This window comes from Pelodiscus sinensis, chromosome 1 (genome assembly GCF_052426305.1).
Source record: "Pelodiscus sinensis isolate ZL-2025 chromosome 1, ASM5242630v1, whole genome shotgun sequence".
NCBI lineage: Eukaryota > Metazoa > Chordata > Testudines > Trionychidae > Pelodiscus > Pelodiscus sinensis.
The window spans coordinates 126,379,098-126,395,544 of NC_143052.1; the positions used below are offsets into that span (position 1 = coordinate 126,379,098).

At 44.0% G+C, this 16,447-nt stretch overlaps 1 protein-coding gene and 1 long non-coding RNA gene across 2 annotated transcripts in view; one reads left to right on the plus strand and one right to left on the minus strand.

The window, feature by feature from the left end:
• WNT7B (Wnt family member 7B) overlaps positions 1 to 16,447 on the minus strand; it is a 130,114-nt gene that overhangs the window by 82,001 nt on the left and 31,666 nt on the right. The window lies entirely within an intron of this gene.
• Positions 622 to 4,380, plus strand: LOC142826674 (uncharacterized). Its single transcript, XR_016348699.1, has 3 exons — positions 622 to 3,705; positions 4,031 to 4,134; positions 4,256 to 4,380. It is a non-coding gene; the product is annotated as an uncharacterized LOC142826674 (long non-coding RNA).

Sequence of the window (16,447 nt, forward strand, 5' to 3'; positions counted from 1 at the left end):
GAGGAGGGATATGATAGAGGTCTATAAAATCATGAGTGGTGTGGAGAGGGAGGATAAAGAAAAGTTATTTATTAGTTCCCATAATAGAAGAACTAGAGGACACCAAGGCTATGTCTACACTGGCCCCTTTTCCGGAAGGGGCATGTAAATTTCACGAGTCGTCGTAGGGAAATCCGCGGGGGATTTAAATATCCCCCGCGGCATTTAAATAAAAATGTCCGCCGCGTTTTTCCGGCTTTTAGAAAAGCCGGAAAAGAGCATCTACACTGGCACCGATCCTCCAGAAAAAGCGCCCTTTTCCGGAGGATCTTATTCCTACTTTGAAGTGGGAATAAGATCCTCCGGAAAAGGGCGCTTTTTACGGAGGATCGGTGCCAGTGTAGACGCTCTTTTCCGGCTTTTCTAAAAGCTGGAAAAAAGCGGCGGACATTTTTATTTAAATGCCGCGGGGGATATTTAAATCCCCCGCGCATTTCCCTATTGCGATTTCAAAAATTACCATGCCCCTTCCGGAAAAGGGGCCAATGTAGACGTAGCCTAAGGGTTATTTTTGTCCTTCGGATTGCCTTCTCAGTGTCTGGAATCCTTGGGTTTGATTCACCACTGTTGTGTATTGTGGATCCACTTCAACTGTGCAAAGTGAATTGGAAGGCTATGAAGGCTGCCAGATAAGTACTGGCAAAGGATATGTATTCCTGTAATAGTAGCTATAGAAGGTAGTATAAAATTGAGTCCCAGGTACATGTCTTGCAGGCTATCTGAGCCAAGATCCAATCATGGACCTTTATGATACCTAGATGGTGACTTTGCCAAAAGAACTTCCCCACCCTCTCCCCTTGCTCTTACCTCCAACCCCCGACCAAGCTAGAATCACCAGCACTAAACATATTCCTGCTGGGAAAAAAATTATTGTATTGATTTCTACAAAAGTAGCATGACCGAATCAGTGGGATCCTCATTCATCCACTTAAACCAAAACACAGGCCAACCAACATACAATCATGGTGGCAAATCATTTTAGACCCCCTCGTATTTTAAGGTACAGGCAGTCCCCGGGTTACATGGATCCGACTTACGTTGGATCCCTACTTACAAACGGGGTGAGGCAATCCTGCACTAGCTGCTTCCCCCCACCAGACCAGGGAGACGCGAAGCTAATACCCCCCCAGTAGACCAGGGAGACGCGGAGCGGCTTTTCTCAGCGGACACCTCAGCTTGAGAATAAAGGTCTGAGGGAAGTGAGGTGTGGGAGAATAAAACTGAGCTCTGGAGAAATGTCTGGCTAGAGTTTCCCCTACAATATGTACCAGTTCCGACTTACATACAAATTCAACTTAAGAACAAACCTACAGTCCCTATCTTGTACGTAACCCGGGGACTGCCTGTATAATGAACATAAGAACATCAGAATGGCCACACTGGGTCGGACCAAAGGTCCATCTAGCCCAGTATCCTGTCTTCTGACAGTGGCCAATGCCCCAGAGGGAGTGAACAGAACAAGTCATCATCAAGTAATCCCTCTTCTGTCATCATTTTCCAGCCCCTGACAGAGGTTAGGGACACCATTTCTACCCATTCTGGATAATAAGTATTGATGGAGGGGGAGCAGGATTTTTAAAAGCCACAAATTAAAAAGAATCCTCCCAGCAAACAGCACTAGCTGAAAAGGTAGTGTGGAAGCTTGCAAATGTTTCGCAATCAAACACAAAACCATGTAAATATCAGCTAGTTTGGCATTCGAGTGTTGTGGTTCACCTAGACCAGGGCAAACTGTGGCCTGCAGGCTGCGTCTGGCCCATCACAGTTAATCTGGCTTGCAAGCTCCACTGTCCCACTCCAGTACTCCCACTGGGGAGCGAGGTTGGGCAAAGGTTACCTTGCTTTACTAGCCCAGAACTCTAGCAATACCGCTGGGGAACAGGGTCAGGGGCTGTCTCTGGTCCAGTGCTCCTACCAGGGAGTAAAGTTGGGGCTTGCCCAACTCTGATGCTCCTGCTAAGGAGCGGGGTCAGGGGCTCACCCCTTTCAGGCGCTCCTGCCAGCGATTGGGAGGCTCACCAGACTGTGTCCCACCGTACAATTTCCATACCTACATATGACTTTCAGGCCAAAAAGTTTGCCCACTCAGACCGAAACCGTTTTTGACTTAAAGGTTTCCCTGAATCTTCATGCAAACTTTATTTCTGTCTCCAGAGAAGTGAAAACTGTGTTCTGGTGAAATTTGTGGACTGTTGAGGTTTGCCCTCTCTGCTTTGGCCAAGGGGAAAGTGCACAGCCGCATGTTGAAGTTTGTTGAAAATTGTTAGCTTCCATTGCCAACTGTCAGGAACTCAGCTGCCTCTAGGCAGGTTGCCTAGCAGTCCAGTGAGATCCCATGATTCACTTCTTGCCTGCTCTGCTCCATCTCTAATCCGGCTTGTTTCTGAACTTCTGGTTCCTGGCTCTGACCACTGGCTTGTCTTCTGATCATGACTCCAGGTCGAGCCATTGGTTGAGTTCTGACCCCTGGATCTAAACCTTGATTTGTCTGCTGATCACCCCTCCAGTTCTGTCGGCTGATTGTGCTTTGACCACTAGACCAGACTCCTGCTTTGACCAATAGGTAACTCTCCATGCACCATGGATTGGGACATCAACTGATCCATAGTTTTAGGCACAACCAAACTAATGAGCAGACACTAGACATTTAGACTAAATTCTCTGAATTCAATGCTGTCAGCTCCATCAGTCACAACAGTCCCTTAAATACTTCCTACTACTAAACAGGGCTGAAGGTGCACCTTAGCATGGCAGGGAGAGAAATGTACTCCATCCCACGTACAATTGTGAATTATCTTTCTGAATGAAATTCCATGTTACTAGACTGTCCGTTCTGGAAGATAATAGGCAAGATCATCCAACAAACTAAGTATTTTATTGGCCACCCAGGGGAATTTCCTTTGGGATTTTTTTAAACAATCATAGAAAAGGAATGAGTTGGTTTCATCATGAACATACATGTGAAACAGGAAAGCCAATATGAAACACTATAATAAAGAAGTAAAATGGGAGTGGCCAGGCGATTGAGATGTAGGCAATACATTGCCAAATAGCAAGGACAGCAAGGTGCTTACATTACTATAGAGGCAACATGGTTTGATGGAGAGGATGCTGAACTGGGAATGGAGACAGATGGGTTATGTTGCTGACTGTACTCCTGACTTGGTATGTGACATTGTCCCTCCCTTTCTCTGCTCCTTTGTTTCCCTCCCAGGCTCTGTTTCCACACTCTTCAGGATAGAAACGCTTTCTCACAATGCATTCAGATGTTGCCAGTCACAACAGGGCCTCAGCTTCAGCTGGGGCTTCTAGACAAGAGACAAGAAGCTAGTATTTGCTGCAAGAGGCTGTCAACAGATGCATTTCAGAACAAATAACAGGTTGCAGTATAAAATAAGGCAGTACTAAAGAACGAGGCGGATATCTCTATTTCTATGTTACATTGCATCGGTTATGTTTGTTAAAATTTTGGCCATTTTTGTTTGTCGAAAAAAGATCTTGAGTCTGTCTGTCTGCTTTGATTTTAGTAACTGTCCATGTGCTTCCTGCTGGCTGAGCTCAACAATCACAGCCTAAACTCTCTCCACATGGCAAGTCTGGCAACAGACCACCTTCTTCAGCCTCACTGACGTCATGTCACGGTTTCCAGTTACAGACTTCACGAAGGTAATTTGATGGTTTAGCCTGGTTTACCAGAAGTTTAAAGGGCTTCATCAAGTGGCCAGATCTTGAGGGCTATACTCAGATGAAAGTCGAAGCTAGGATAGCTTTTTACCCAATACATGAATCTGTTTGACTTAGACACTAGTCTGGTTCCACTTCTAAAAGTGGCAGATTTACAAGAAATAAGATCTTAGAGGGTTGTACTTTATAACCTGCCTATAAAAATAATGGAAGTTTAATTAATTATTAGAGTTAATAATTAATTACTACCGTTAATCATTATCTATGAATTATTATATTTACCAGAGTTTCTCCTCCTCCATGATAGTTTCAGGTCAGAATAAGCAACATTTTAAACAGTTGGAATGACCCAGCAGGAGAAAAATATGCCTCCAGCAATGTCCTGTCTTCAGATATTGGTGTTTGTAACAAGTAAGTAAATGAAGTTAATGGAATGAGAAAGCAAACTGAAATCTCCCCAGTTGAGATTTATCCCAGCTCTTTGGCCCTGGCTGTGGGGTCCTTAATGCATTCTGCCCACTCCCTCCTGCAGCCATTTTTACCCAGTATTCGGTGACACCTACCATCATTGAGTGTTTGTGAAGGAATGGCTGTCCTGAAGACTGACATCTGTGACAAGCAAGTACATTAAATGACTGGGTAAGTTTTTACTACGTTGCCAACCCTAAGGGCCTCAGCCAGAATCTTGAGGTATTATCTCTGAGGATGATTATTCAGTCTCTGTGGCCTGTCCCGTGGTCTGTGGACTGAAATAGAAGGGGGAGGAGGAGCTCCTGTCTATATAACTTCTAGCCCAGTTGCTAGAGTGCTCACCAAAGATCCCTATTCCAAACTCTTTTCCCCTTTACACAGGGGGAGGCAACTTCAACCGGGAGTCTTTCATAACCCAAGTGAGTACTCTAACCATAGTTATGCGGGAGGGCCTCCCCCTTCTTTTGTGTAAGTGCATTTCTCAGGGCCTAATCTGCTAGGCACACTGAGCTCACTCACCGGCTCAGGCCCCATAGGTGAGTTAGGGGCTCCTCTTTTTTCCTGGTTTGTGCCTCACTCCAGGGTTAGTGATGCCTAATGTGGGGCAGCAGTTTGACTCTTTAAGGGCACGAACTAGGCCTGTCAATGCGGGGGTGGGGAAAAAGAGGCAACTACCCTGGGGCCTGGTGATTCAAAGGGACCTCAGGCCTTCCAATTGCCACTGCAGCCCTGCATGACATGCTGAAGAGCCTCAGACAATACGCTCCAGATGGCGCTGAGGTGGGGGGGGGAGGTGCAGTCTGGGTGGCGCTGTGGACCTGTTGCCTCAGCCCCACCCTTTCCAGAAGCATGGAGCTGGCCCTCCCACTTGCCCAAGGGGGCCAATGAGTCTGCCGACTCACCTGGCACAGACATAAGTGACTTGGGAACTTTGCAAAAATGTAGATGCCAGGCAAGTTTGGGTACTTACAGGGCTTGGGGGCAACTGAGAAGGGAATTTTGTGAATCAGTGAGGGCTGATTCTGTCGTTTAGGTGCTGAAGTGGCAGCAAGGGACCTAATTCCTTTTGTGAAACCAGTCCTGGATCTTTCCAAATAAAAGGTCACCAGAATTTTTAACAAGGGTCCAAACATATTTTCAATCTCAGAAATGGCTGAAATTTAAAAAAAAATCAAAGCACCTGGCAAAGAAAAATTGAGCTGAACCACATCAGGGCTGGCTAAGTTATAACTGAGTACAGTCTTAGAATAGGTAGCATCAGGCAACCATAATAATAGGTAGTGCTACCAGCTCTGCCTATAATAAAACAATTCTATCGAAGTATATGCGGATATATATAAATGCATACAGATCATTATTAAGGGTCCAGATTTGTATTACCCCTACCCACACTGATTTGTACTTTACATCTGGAATAATCTCTTTGATTTCAGTAGGCGTGGTTGTGTAGGATTATCAGAATCTGGCCCTCTATTATTTTCTCTTCATTGCAGTATAGCATGGCATTTAGAAAGCCTTGATGGGGTGGGAGCAGGGCTGAGTGAAATTCACCTCCTGTGTAAATGCTCTCTCTACCTCAGGCTTATTAATAACTTATAACTGAAGCCTCCCTCTCACCCTGTGGTGGGAAGGTCCTTGTCTTATGCGCTACATTTTATTACTCTTTCTTGCATTCAGATTTTTACTTCTATTATTTTTTTGTTTCAATGACTGTATTATGAGTATCTGTTTTAATTTTTGTGTAGCATCCAGAGAGCATTTGTAGGAGGAGGGTACCTAAGAAATTGGTTATGCTCATAATTTTTGTCCAGGAAAGAACAGAAATAAATTCCTACAACAGTACAACCTTCCAGGGCATAGTATAAGAAGCAGTTCATTGTGAAAGGAAATATATTGCAGTGAAGTAGAAAACAGTAGGTGGGGAGTCCCACGTTGTCAGATTCCGGAACAATACACAAAGTGTTAGAACTTATCACCATAAAAGAGTAAATTTCCTAAATTATGCCACGTAGAAATCAAAAAACCCCAACATAATGCTAAAAAACCCCAGCAGTATTTACTTAATTCAAAAAGTACCTTTTGAAGCTACATCATGTGCAAAGCTAAGTGACTTCTGGGAAGACCAGCCATTACAGCAATGTTCTTATTTTATTGTAAGATCCAGTGGTGAATGAACTTCCTTTTTTGAAGGGACTAAAAAACCAATTCCATCAACATGTTGATTCTGGAGGAAGTAGGCACTTGATTTTATTACCCCTTCCAAAGAATTGTCACTAATCTACATTCCACTGTTACCCCTGCTTCAAACTTTTCAATCTTTCCCAAGTGTGCATTCCTTTTAACATTTTCTCTCTTGGTCACCACTTTTTCAACAACCCATTAGAAACGTATTGACTTACAACCCTCCAGCAGCTTGTGGTTTCTAAAATCTTTTTGGCATTTATAGTAAATGCCACCCAGATGGCTCTTAGAGTAACTTGCTGCTCCTCCATGATTCTCATCTCTTACCCTCTCCCTCTAACACTTCAGTTTTGGCTTTCTGAATCTATCCCCTCCCTGTGACTCAATTCTAAGCATCTGTGTGCTGCTACATCCATTAGGAACTCTATCCCCACTCAGCTGTTGAATCAATCACCATATACATCTCACATAACAACATATTCTCCATCCTCTGCCATCCACTCTGTGATCTGCTAACGAGGCACAAGCCGCCAAGGAGAACTTCAATGTTAGGCTGATATAAGTGGCCCATATTGTCCCATATCACAAGGCTGACTATCTTTTTAGATTTGGGACTGTACCTTGATCTTGCAACTTGCTCCTTTCTCACTGTCTGGGCATTCATTTGCTGGGCAAAGGGTCATAACATAAGTGGTCTAAGAAGAGAAGATAATGGACTTTTTTATAGCTAAACTCGATTATATCTGCCTCACACCACATTCTGCATTTGGATAGCAGGTTGTAGTTTAATCTCAGGGATACACTGGCTTTTATGCAGTTTGCAAAAGTGACAACATTTATTTTCTTTCAGAGGAAACTCCCACAGCCATTTCAGACAGCTCTCAAATAGTGATGGATCTGGAAGAATGTAGTCCTCTAACTAAAACAATCTCATAAAACAGTTAGGGCCCTATCCAAGGCCTATTGAAGTCCATGGGAACCTTTGGGGCTTTGGGTCACATCCATAGGACATAACTGTGCTCATAATTGCATGTGAAAAGGGCACTCCACGATAGTAACACGTTACTTACATGCCTGAGAAATCAGTGGTGACACCAGCTCTGTGCTGGTGTACATGATGGTCAAGGATGATGTTCCTGTCCCACTCAAGGGGCTACCCATTCCCAGATTCTACCAAACAAGCTAGGGACGCCTTCCCTGCCGAACCGGCTCATGGCCATTGAGTGATGCTATTTACTTAAATGTACATCATGGATACAGGTGCATACACGTGAGAGATCCTCAGGACTTCTACAAAGCTTCTGCTAGTCACATAGATGGTCAGTTGAGACAGATTGTGAAAGGAGGAGTTGAATGGCCATATTTTCCGAAAAGCTCAGGGACAGAATTCTAAGCCTATCTGCAGCTGTGTGCAGATTTTCTAAAAAGCTCCAACTTTATTCAGGAACCTAAATAATGGCCAGCATCCCCCTTTGTGATAGCTTTGGCCAGATTTTCTAAAGAACTTAGAACCCAAAGTGCTAAATTCTTGAAATCTGGCCCTAATTCTGGTTCTGAGAGAGTGTAGGGTTCTAACATAACTGCACTAGTTAGGATGTCAGAAAAATGTAACGAAATCCAATCTGCAACAGCAGTAGCACACTCTAGAAAGTTATGTTATAAGTGGTTGCTGATGGCACTCAACTTTCTGCTTCTTGACACACAAAGCACTCTAGCTGTAGGCTCAGTTCTACAAGATGCTGAGAAGCATGGCCCTGATCCAATAGAAAACGTAACCAAGTTTTTAACATTAAGCACGTAAGCAGTCATTTTGGCTGCAGCTGTAGTTACCATGCACCTTTTGCCAATCCATGTCTGCTGGGACAACTTCTAATGATCCAGCCCTCCTAGAACCATCAAAATACAAACAAACGTATTTCCCTAAAATGTGGAAATTCTCAGGTCAAAAGGCAATATTCAATCCTGCATCAATAATAGGTGTAAGGTCTAATATCTCACAAACCATCATGTAGAGAAATGTGCACTTTATAATGTTGGATTACTGGGAAATATACAGCCTTTACTTCTAGTCCTGATACATTTTAAAACTGTGATGCTATCAATTACAGGTAGGCTGCTTTAGTTCATTTTATAAATTCTTACTTCAGCTATATATTTTCACTCCCTCTTTGGCCTGTACATGTTAAGAAATGTAATTGTGCTTGAACATGATGGCAAACAAATGGTTTAAGTAATTTGGTCCAGGATAAATCACATTCAGCACTATGTAGTTAGGACCAATGTTAGCTGGCATGATGCCAAACTAATTTTCCTGGTCTGCACTGATCACAAAGTCTGCAGCATGGTGGCAGTGAACTCAGTTGCTCACAACTGGGCTTATGCACATCAGCCTTGGAATTAGTGGTACAGGAAAAAGGGGTATCAACTATAGTAACAATCAAACCTTTAAAACCTCATATATTTCTGGAAATATAAACTATGGCCCATTAACAGAATGCATCATGATATACCATAATTTCATTGGCACCAATCTGTATAAGTGTCTTGTGGCTTTGCCACTCGTGAACAGAACCACATGTGAGATGGTTGCATGGCCACATCATTGCAAATTATTTGTAAATTGCAGCATAATTGTGCTCCAGAATCTAAATCTAAATTTTTAAAAAGTCATCTTGAGCCTTTTTACAGTATCAGCACAATGTAACTGATGTGGTGGCAACTTCCTAAGGCTGCAGCCAGCCCAAGACAACAGTTCTGAATAAAGTGTAGGCTGTCCTTTTTCTATCACTTGGTTGTTCATACTGAAATTTAATGAAATTGTCAGTATTTTGACTGTACTGCTGCTGATTAATTTTAGCAGAAATCTCCTGGCAATATGCTCTTTTCTCATTGCTGGATGAAGTAGCAGCCATTGGGGCAGAATAGTAAGCAGCCAATAGCTGCTATAGTTACTGAGATGGGGGAAAGGAATGAAAACCCTACTCCTTCAGCTGTAATACCATCTCTTTTTCCTGTTTAGAAGGGTAAAGGAAAGAGGAGTTACATCCCGTTCCCAAACCCAAAATACCACCCACAACTTCTGTGGTGTCAGAAGCCTCAATTATACCTTAGTCACCTGTCCCCAGCAATCTTCTGCGATGTTCTCATGATACCACAATGAAAACTTGGAGTGATGCAACATATATTGAATGCAATATAAAACTAAACACATGGAATAATCTATTCATTGAACTGGACAGGACACGGATAATGAGGGGGACAGGGAATCTGTCACATATTTAGCCCCCTTGCCACATAATTTAACTTCACTTGTGAGTTTGTTCTTTGGTAACATGATCTTTCCAATAAAAGCTTCATACCAAATGATCAGATATGCTCTCCTTTCATAATAGTAGAGATGGGTCTGAGCCACAAAGCTCAGAAGAGATTCAAACTTTCACAAAGTAATTGGACTGTTTGGATTTCGCTTCAGATCCTTGGCTTTGTGAAAGCTATATACTAATAACATTCCAATATTTGGGAGGTGGGGGGGTATTTCATTGTGTTCTCCAGGGTGCTATGCGAATGTTGATTTTTCTGCTAGTTGACAGGAGATGTCTGCTAGCTGCCATGTAGTGTGAACATTCCCTTGCCTCTTAGTAGTTAAATTTTGTCCTTTGCAATTTTCAGATTTCTGACAGAGCTGCTGGTGACAGTTGTAATAATATTCTGTAAAATGTTGTGGTGGTGATTCTTTGAATGCCTTTGAGGTTTGCTGTCCAGAGTTATAATAACCTCTACACTGTATGCCCAGACATGTGTTCTCAACTTGGAAGCACTGTGGTTAGCATTTACTCTTCTGCCTGGCTGAGAGCACGTGTGTGCAAGCATGTGTCGCTGGGCATGTGACTGTGTCTAGTTAATTGTCTGGAATGCCTTAGTATCTGAGATCTGTTTGCCTGTTGTCTGTGCCTATATCACATCAGCTCTCACTGAAAGTGAAAACTAGCAGACTTCGTCAAAGAGGAGAAGGCCTTCTGATAGGGATGGGAAGGTGTTTTCTGACCCTCATTTGACTAAGCTGGGAAATACTTTACATCTAATACATACTACATTGTGTTATCTCTCTAGCAGTTTTCATTTATTAGACGAGAAAGAGAAAGATTGGACACTCTATGGATCAGTTTGTGTAAACTGAGATAGCTTCACTTACATAAGCTGAAAATCTGGCTGTCTGTAGTTTAAGCAGTTTGAAATAACTTCTTAGAAGTACAAGAAACAGTAGCTAACATATCTAAACATTTGTCTGTGTATATATGTATAATCATACTTGTTCTCAAAGGGGGATGCTAGTACAGAGCAATTTTGTAAATCAGGCCCATAGGGTTTATACGGTAAACACAATTACACACACATTCTGCATTTCCAACGTCTGTATAATACTTTTGCAACAAAGTCTGAAACCAAGCAAAAAAGGTGGGGTACAAAATTTGCTTAGTCACAAGTGAAATGGTCTCAAGTTACAGTGGGGGAGATCTAGGTGGGATATTAGGAAAAACTATTTCAGCAGGAGGGTGATGAAGTACTGGAATGGGTTACCTAGGGAGGTGGTAGAATCTCCATCCCTAGAGGTTTTTAAGTCTCAGGTTGACAAAGCCCTGGCTGGGATGCTTTACTGTAAAATCTTGAGTATAACGCACTCTTCCCCCCCCCCCAGTTTTTTAGGGTCAAAGCCGGGGTGCGCATTATACATAAGAGCTATTTTTTTAAAGTTTTAAACTCCCTCTCTCCTCCACACTGAAACTTTCCCGCGGCAGCGCGGCGCAGGGCCGCAGCCCCACCAGGGTCCCAGACAAGGCAAGGAGCCGGCTGTGCTGCCAGGCTGCAGCGCCCTGGCTCGCTGCCTTCCCGGTGCTCCTTAAGAGGCCACCGCAGCAGGCGTGAGCTCAGCTGGGCAGGGGGATCCCACGGCAGGTGAAGCGAGGAGCCGGTGGTGCCGCTAGGCTGCATCGCCCTGGCTCGCTGTCTGCCTGGTCTCAGCGTGGGCAGCTAGGCAGGGGGCCCTGCAGCAGGCATGAGCTCAGCTGGGAAGGGGGCCCCACGGCAGGCAGCAGCCCCTTCCTTCCTATATATACCGTAAAATTGTGAGTATAATGGGGGTGCGCATTATAAATATGAGTTTAGTTTATTCAAGAATTCTTATGTTTAAAAGGCAGGTGCGCATTATACATGGGTGCGCATTATATTCGAGATTTTACAGTAGTTGGGATTGGTCCTGCCTCGGGCAGGGGACTAGACTCGATGATCTCCTGAGGTCTCTTCTAGCCCTATGATTCTATGGAATTTTCCAGAATATTTTTCTCAGTCTCTGAATTCCCTTTATAAGTGAATTTATGAAGAAAATGAGAGTGCATGGAATGGGACTTAGGTTTATATACTGCCTGTCATATACATGCTGTATCTCAAAGTACTTACACAAAGCAAGAAGTTAGATACAAATAGTGCATTGAAACTATAAGAAAACAATGTGATATACTGAGCAAAAGCTCAGATACATGTTCAGTGACTGGAACCTAGTTAACAAGAGAGGCAAAGCCCTGGCCGGGTTGATTTAGATGGGATTGGTCCTGCCTAGAGCGGAGGGCTGGACTTGACGACCTTCTGAGGTCTCTTCCAGTTCTATGATTCTATGATAAGGGGATGGTTGGATGAAATAACATGATCTTGGTAACTAATTGACCATTCATTATAGGGAACTTTCTGGGTGTCTGGCTGGTGAGTCTTGTCCACATGTTCAGGGTTTAGCTGATCGCCATATTTGGGGTCAGGAAGGAATTTTCCTCCAGGGTAGATTGGCAGAGGCCCTGGAGGTTTTTCGCCTTCCTCTGTAGCATTGGGCACAGATCACAGCTGAAGGACTCTCTGCATGTTGGGGCCTTCAAAGTATTTGAAGGCTTCAATATCTGAGACATAGGTGAGAGGATTATTCTAAGAGGGGTGGGCGAGATTCTGTGGCCTGCACTGTGCAGGGGGTCAGACTAGATGATCATAATGGTCCCTTCTGACCTTAAAGTCTATGAGTCTATGAGTCAATGTTAGTCAAAATGTTGGAGATTATTCCCTGTGCTTTTAAAAAAGTACAATAGAAATCTAACCTCCGCCAGCCAAGAGAGTCATAGAGATGGAGGGGGACAGAAGGAAGTACAGTTCCACTTTGAAGAGAAAACCTCTTATAGTGCAGCTATACACTGATGCTACTCCATGCTACAGGGTTAATTTTGTGTATGAACTCAAGACTTAGTGAGGGAAAAGCCAAAAGATCTCTCAGTGAGCAGACCAGTGTCAAGATGAACCTTTTGTTAGGAACAGAAACAATATATAGAAATGAAGTCCTAAACATTGTTCCTCTGTGTATCAGGAGCCAGCAACTGCCCTGTCCTTGGGTTCTCTGTGGCTGCCATCAGCAAGAAGTGTGCCATAGAAATCAAAGACTGTATACCATGTACAGCATGTGGGGCATCTCCACAGGTCATGGAAGACTTATTGCAGTGGGGCTGACAGACTCACCAGGCCCTTGGGCAAGGCAGGATGGTGGGCTCCCTGCTCCTGGAAGGGGCAGAGCCTCAGGTGGAAGGGAAGGGACAGAGCTGCGGCTAGCATCCCCCAAGCAGCCGTCAGCACAGTCTGGAGTGTGCTGTGGCTCCCTCAGGCAGCCCTCAGCACTGCCTGGAGCACACTGCACAGGGCTCCAACTGTGATTTAAAAGGCCCAGTGCTTCGGCCACTGCTGCTAGCAGTGGCAGCAACTGGAAGCCCTGGGCCCCTTTGAATCGCCGGGCCCCGGGGCAGTTGCCCCCCTTGCCTCCCCCATCAGCATCCCGTCTTACTGCACAGCGCTCATTCCCTTTTTTAGATCCTTCTCACATTTTCCTTGCTGCATTAAAACACTGACCAGTGATAACACATATAATACGGTAAGTGACTGAAAGGCCCTTAAAATTGCATAATCCCGACATGTATCAGTCACCCTTTTTCCAATCAACTATGCTGCAAGACCGCTGGGCAGGAAGTGCAACTCTGGCTTGTTCGGTTCCACCATACCTCAGAACCAGGGAAATGACAAAACTGCTCAGTGACTAACTATACAAACACTAATTCCCAGACAATCAGTGCGCTTCCTGGAGTGTCTGGAAGAAGGCCACCCACTCTTTGGGAGCACGTCTAAACTACATTCCTGTTCCGAAAGAGGAATGTAAATGAGCCCAATGGAAAATTCAAATGAAACGTGGATTTACAAATCTCATGCTTCATTTGCATAATTGTGTGCAAGCGCTTTTTCGAAAAAAGGTTTCTCAAAAAAGAAACCGCAGTCTAGATGGGGTTCTTTTGGGGGGGAAAAAACCTTTTTTGAAAAAACCCGTACTCCTGAAAAAATGAGAAGTATGGGTTCTTTCGAAAAAGGGTTTTGTAGTCGAAAGAACCCTGTCTAGGCTGCGGTTTCTTTTTTGAAAAAGCGTTCTTGCGCGATTATGCAAATGAAGCACAAGATTTGTAAATCTGTGCTTCATTTGAATTTTTGATCGGGCTCATTTACATTCCTCTTTCAGAAGAGGAATATAGTTTAGACATAGCCTAGGTGTTCCATCTTTCAGACCTTCACCCATCCTACCCTCACGGAGCCTGCAAGCACAGGGAAACTCATCTGCAGCTCCTTTTGCTCAAGCCTCCATTCAGACTTTGGTTCCAAGATCTAAAAAGTTAGCCTCGGCTCTTATAGCCTCCGCTGGTTCCTTAACCCTGTAACTGCAGGGTTACGAGAGGCAACAGCCCCAGACATGGTTCCTGCATCTTTCCTCAGTCAGATCCACAAGGCAATATGTTCCTGAGCCAAGCCACATGGCTGGATCTCACTGCTCCACTTCCAGAAGAAAGTCTGAGAACCAGTGCAGCCATCATCAGTGCCATACCTCGTGCCTCACAGTGATCTACTCCAGACATCATTCTTGCCACTGAAAGACAAAGATCAGTTCTAACTGCTTCCTCCAGGTCCCAGAAGATGAATGCCAGTGATGCCCCTGAACAATGGCCAATGGCTGCTGCACCAAGAGAAAAGAAACATAGGAATGTAAGAGCCCAAAGATACTAGGATCCAATCCATGTGGATGCAGTGACACTGCAGACAGTGGCACCGGATAATATCTCTTGTAGTGTAAACAACATTTTCCAGCTTCTTAGAGTGTTATTTTTATTCAGGCAACAAGCATATAATGTGGCAATAGCACCACACATTACCACTCTCCACACTTGCTGAGAACACCCCACACTACCCTGAAACAGCCACATTTCCTTGCTTAGCTACCTGCTCTTCCTCCTAGTGTCTTGTTTATTATACACATTGTAACATTTCCCCCCTTTAAATATGAAATACGCAACTTACTGAAACAAACAATAATGCATTTCAAATTGCAAACAATAATAGTGATAATAAATCAATAAAACAAGCATTCCATCCCTGCTACACTGCATCATCTTTTTAAATACGTAGATGGCTATTTCTCCCATGCAAGAGGTCTCAATGCAACCTCTGCATCAGGTACTTCTGTCATCAGTTTTGCGTTTTCAGGATCAACTTTTGGTTCAAACTTGTTCGGTGATGTGGGAACTTCAACATTCCGTCCAGGAGGCCTGTCTGAATAGAGTGTCTGGCAACTGCCCCTCCAGACTGCCAGAAACTTAGGATCAGCCTAATTAGGCCACCTTAAGTGGCAACTCCATTGTTGCTGTACTCATGCTTCCAGAGTTACCCACTATCCTTATTTGCTCAGCTGATTCACATGTCAGAGCACACCTTTACCATTCTCCAGAATTACTGTGCAGGAGACTGGGCCTGTCGTATCTTGAATGACTGCTGGCATCCAGTAGGGGCGAAGACAATTTTTATTAGTATTATCAGCATCTTCAGTAATAAAACTATATTGTGTGGCATGTTTGTCATGTTGATGCTTTTATTCCTGTTTCCCCCCCCCTGTTGTTTTACCAGTAAGTATGGATGCATAAGGTATAATAACCTTAACCTTAGTTTCCTTCCTATTAACATCTATCTCTTCAGAAAGGACTACCATGAAGGAACTATCATGAAGAGACAAAAGGGACTATCTTGGTCACTTAATCTGACCTTCCGGCACATTGCAGGACACAGACCCTCACCCACCCACCCACTCCTGTGATAGATCCCTCCCTGCTGGCTGAGTTACTGTAGTCCTCAAATCGTGAGTTGAAGACTTCAAATTATAGAAAACCTACCATGTATACTAGATTAAACCGGCAAGTGACTTCTGGGCCATGCTGCAGAGGAAAGAGAAACCTTCCAGGATCCATGAGTCTGACCCGGGCAAGAAATCCTTCCTGACCACAAATATGTTGAACAGTTAGATCCTGAGCATGTGGGCAAGACCCACCAGCCAGACACCTGGGAAAGAACTCTCTGTAGTGACTCAGAGCCCTCCCAACTAGTGACAGCATCACTGGCTATTGGAGATATTTGCTGCCAGCAGTCACAGCCATTGCAGCAGACTTATCAAAGTATCCCCCTCCATAAATGAAGCAAGCTCATTCTTGACGTCAGTCAGCTTTTTGCTCCCACTGCTCCCCTTGGAAGGCTTCTCCAGACCTAAACTCCTCTGATGGTTAAAAACCTTCATCTAATTTCAAGTCTCAACTTATTCATGGCCAGTCTATATTTGTTCTTGTGTCCACACTGGTGCTTAATTTAAATAACCTCTCTCCTTCCCTGGTATTTATCTCTCTGATGTATTTACAAAGAGCAATCAAATTTCCCCTCAGCTTTCTCTTGATTAGGCTAAACAAGCTAATCTCTTTGAGTCTCCTCTCATAAGGTAGGTTTTCCATTCTTTGGATCATCCTAGCAGCCCGTCTCTGCACCTGTTCCATTTTGAATTCATCTTTCTTAAACATGGGAGACTAGAATTGCACACGGTATTCCAGGTGAGATCTCCCCAGTATCTTGTACAATGGTACTTCCTTCTCTCTACTGGGAATCCCTCGCCTGATGCATCACATTGGTGGCTCATAGT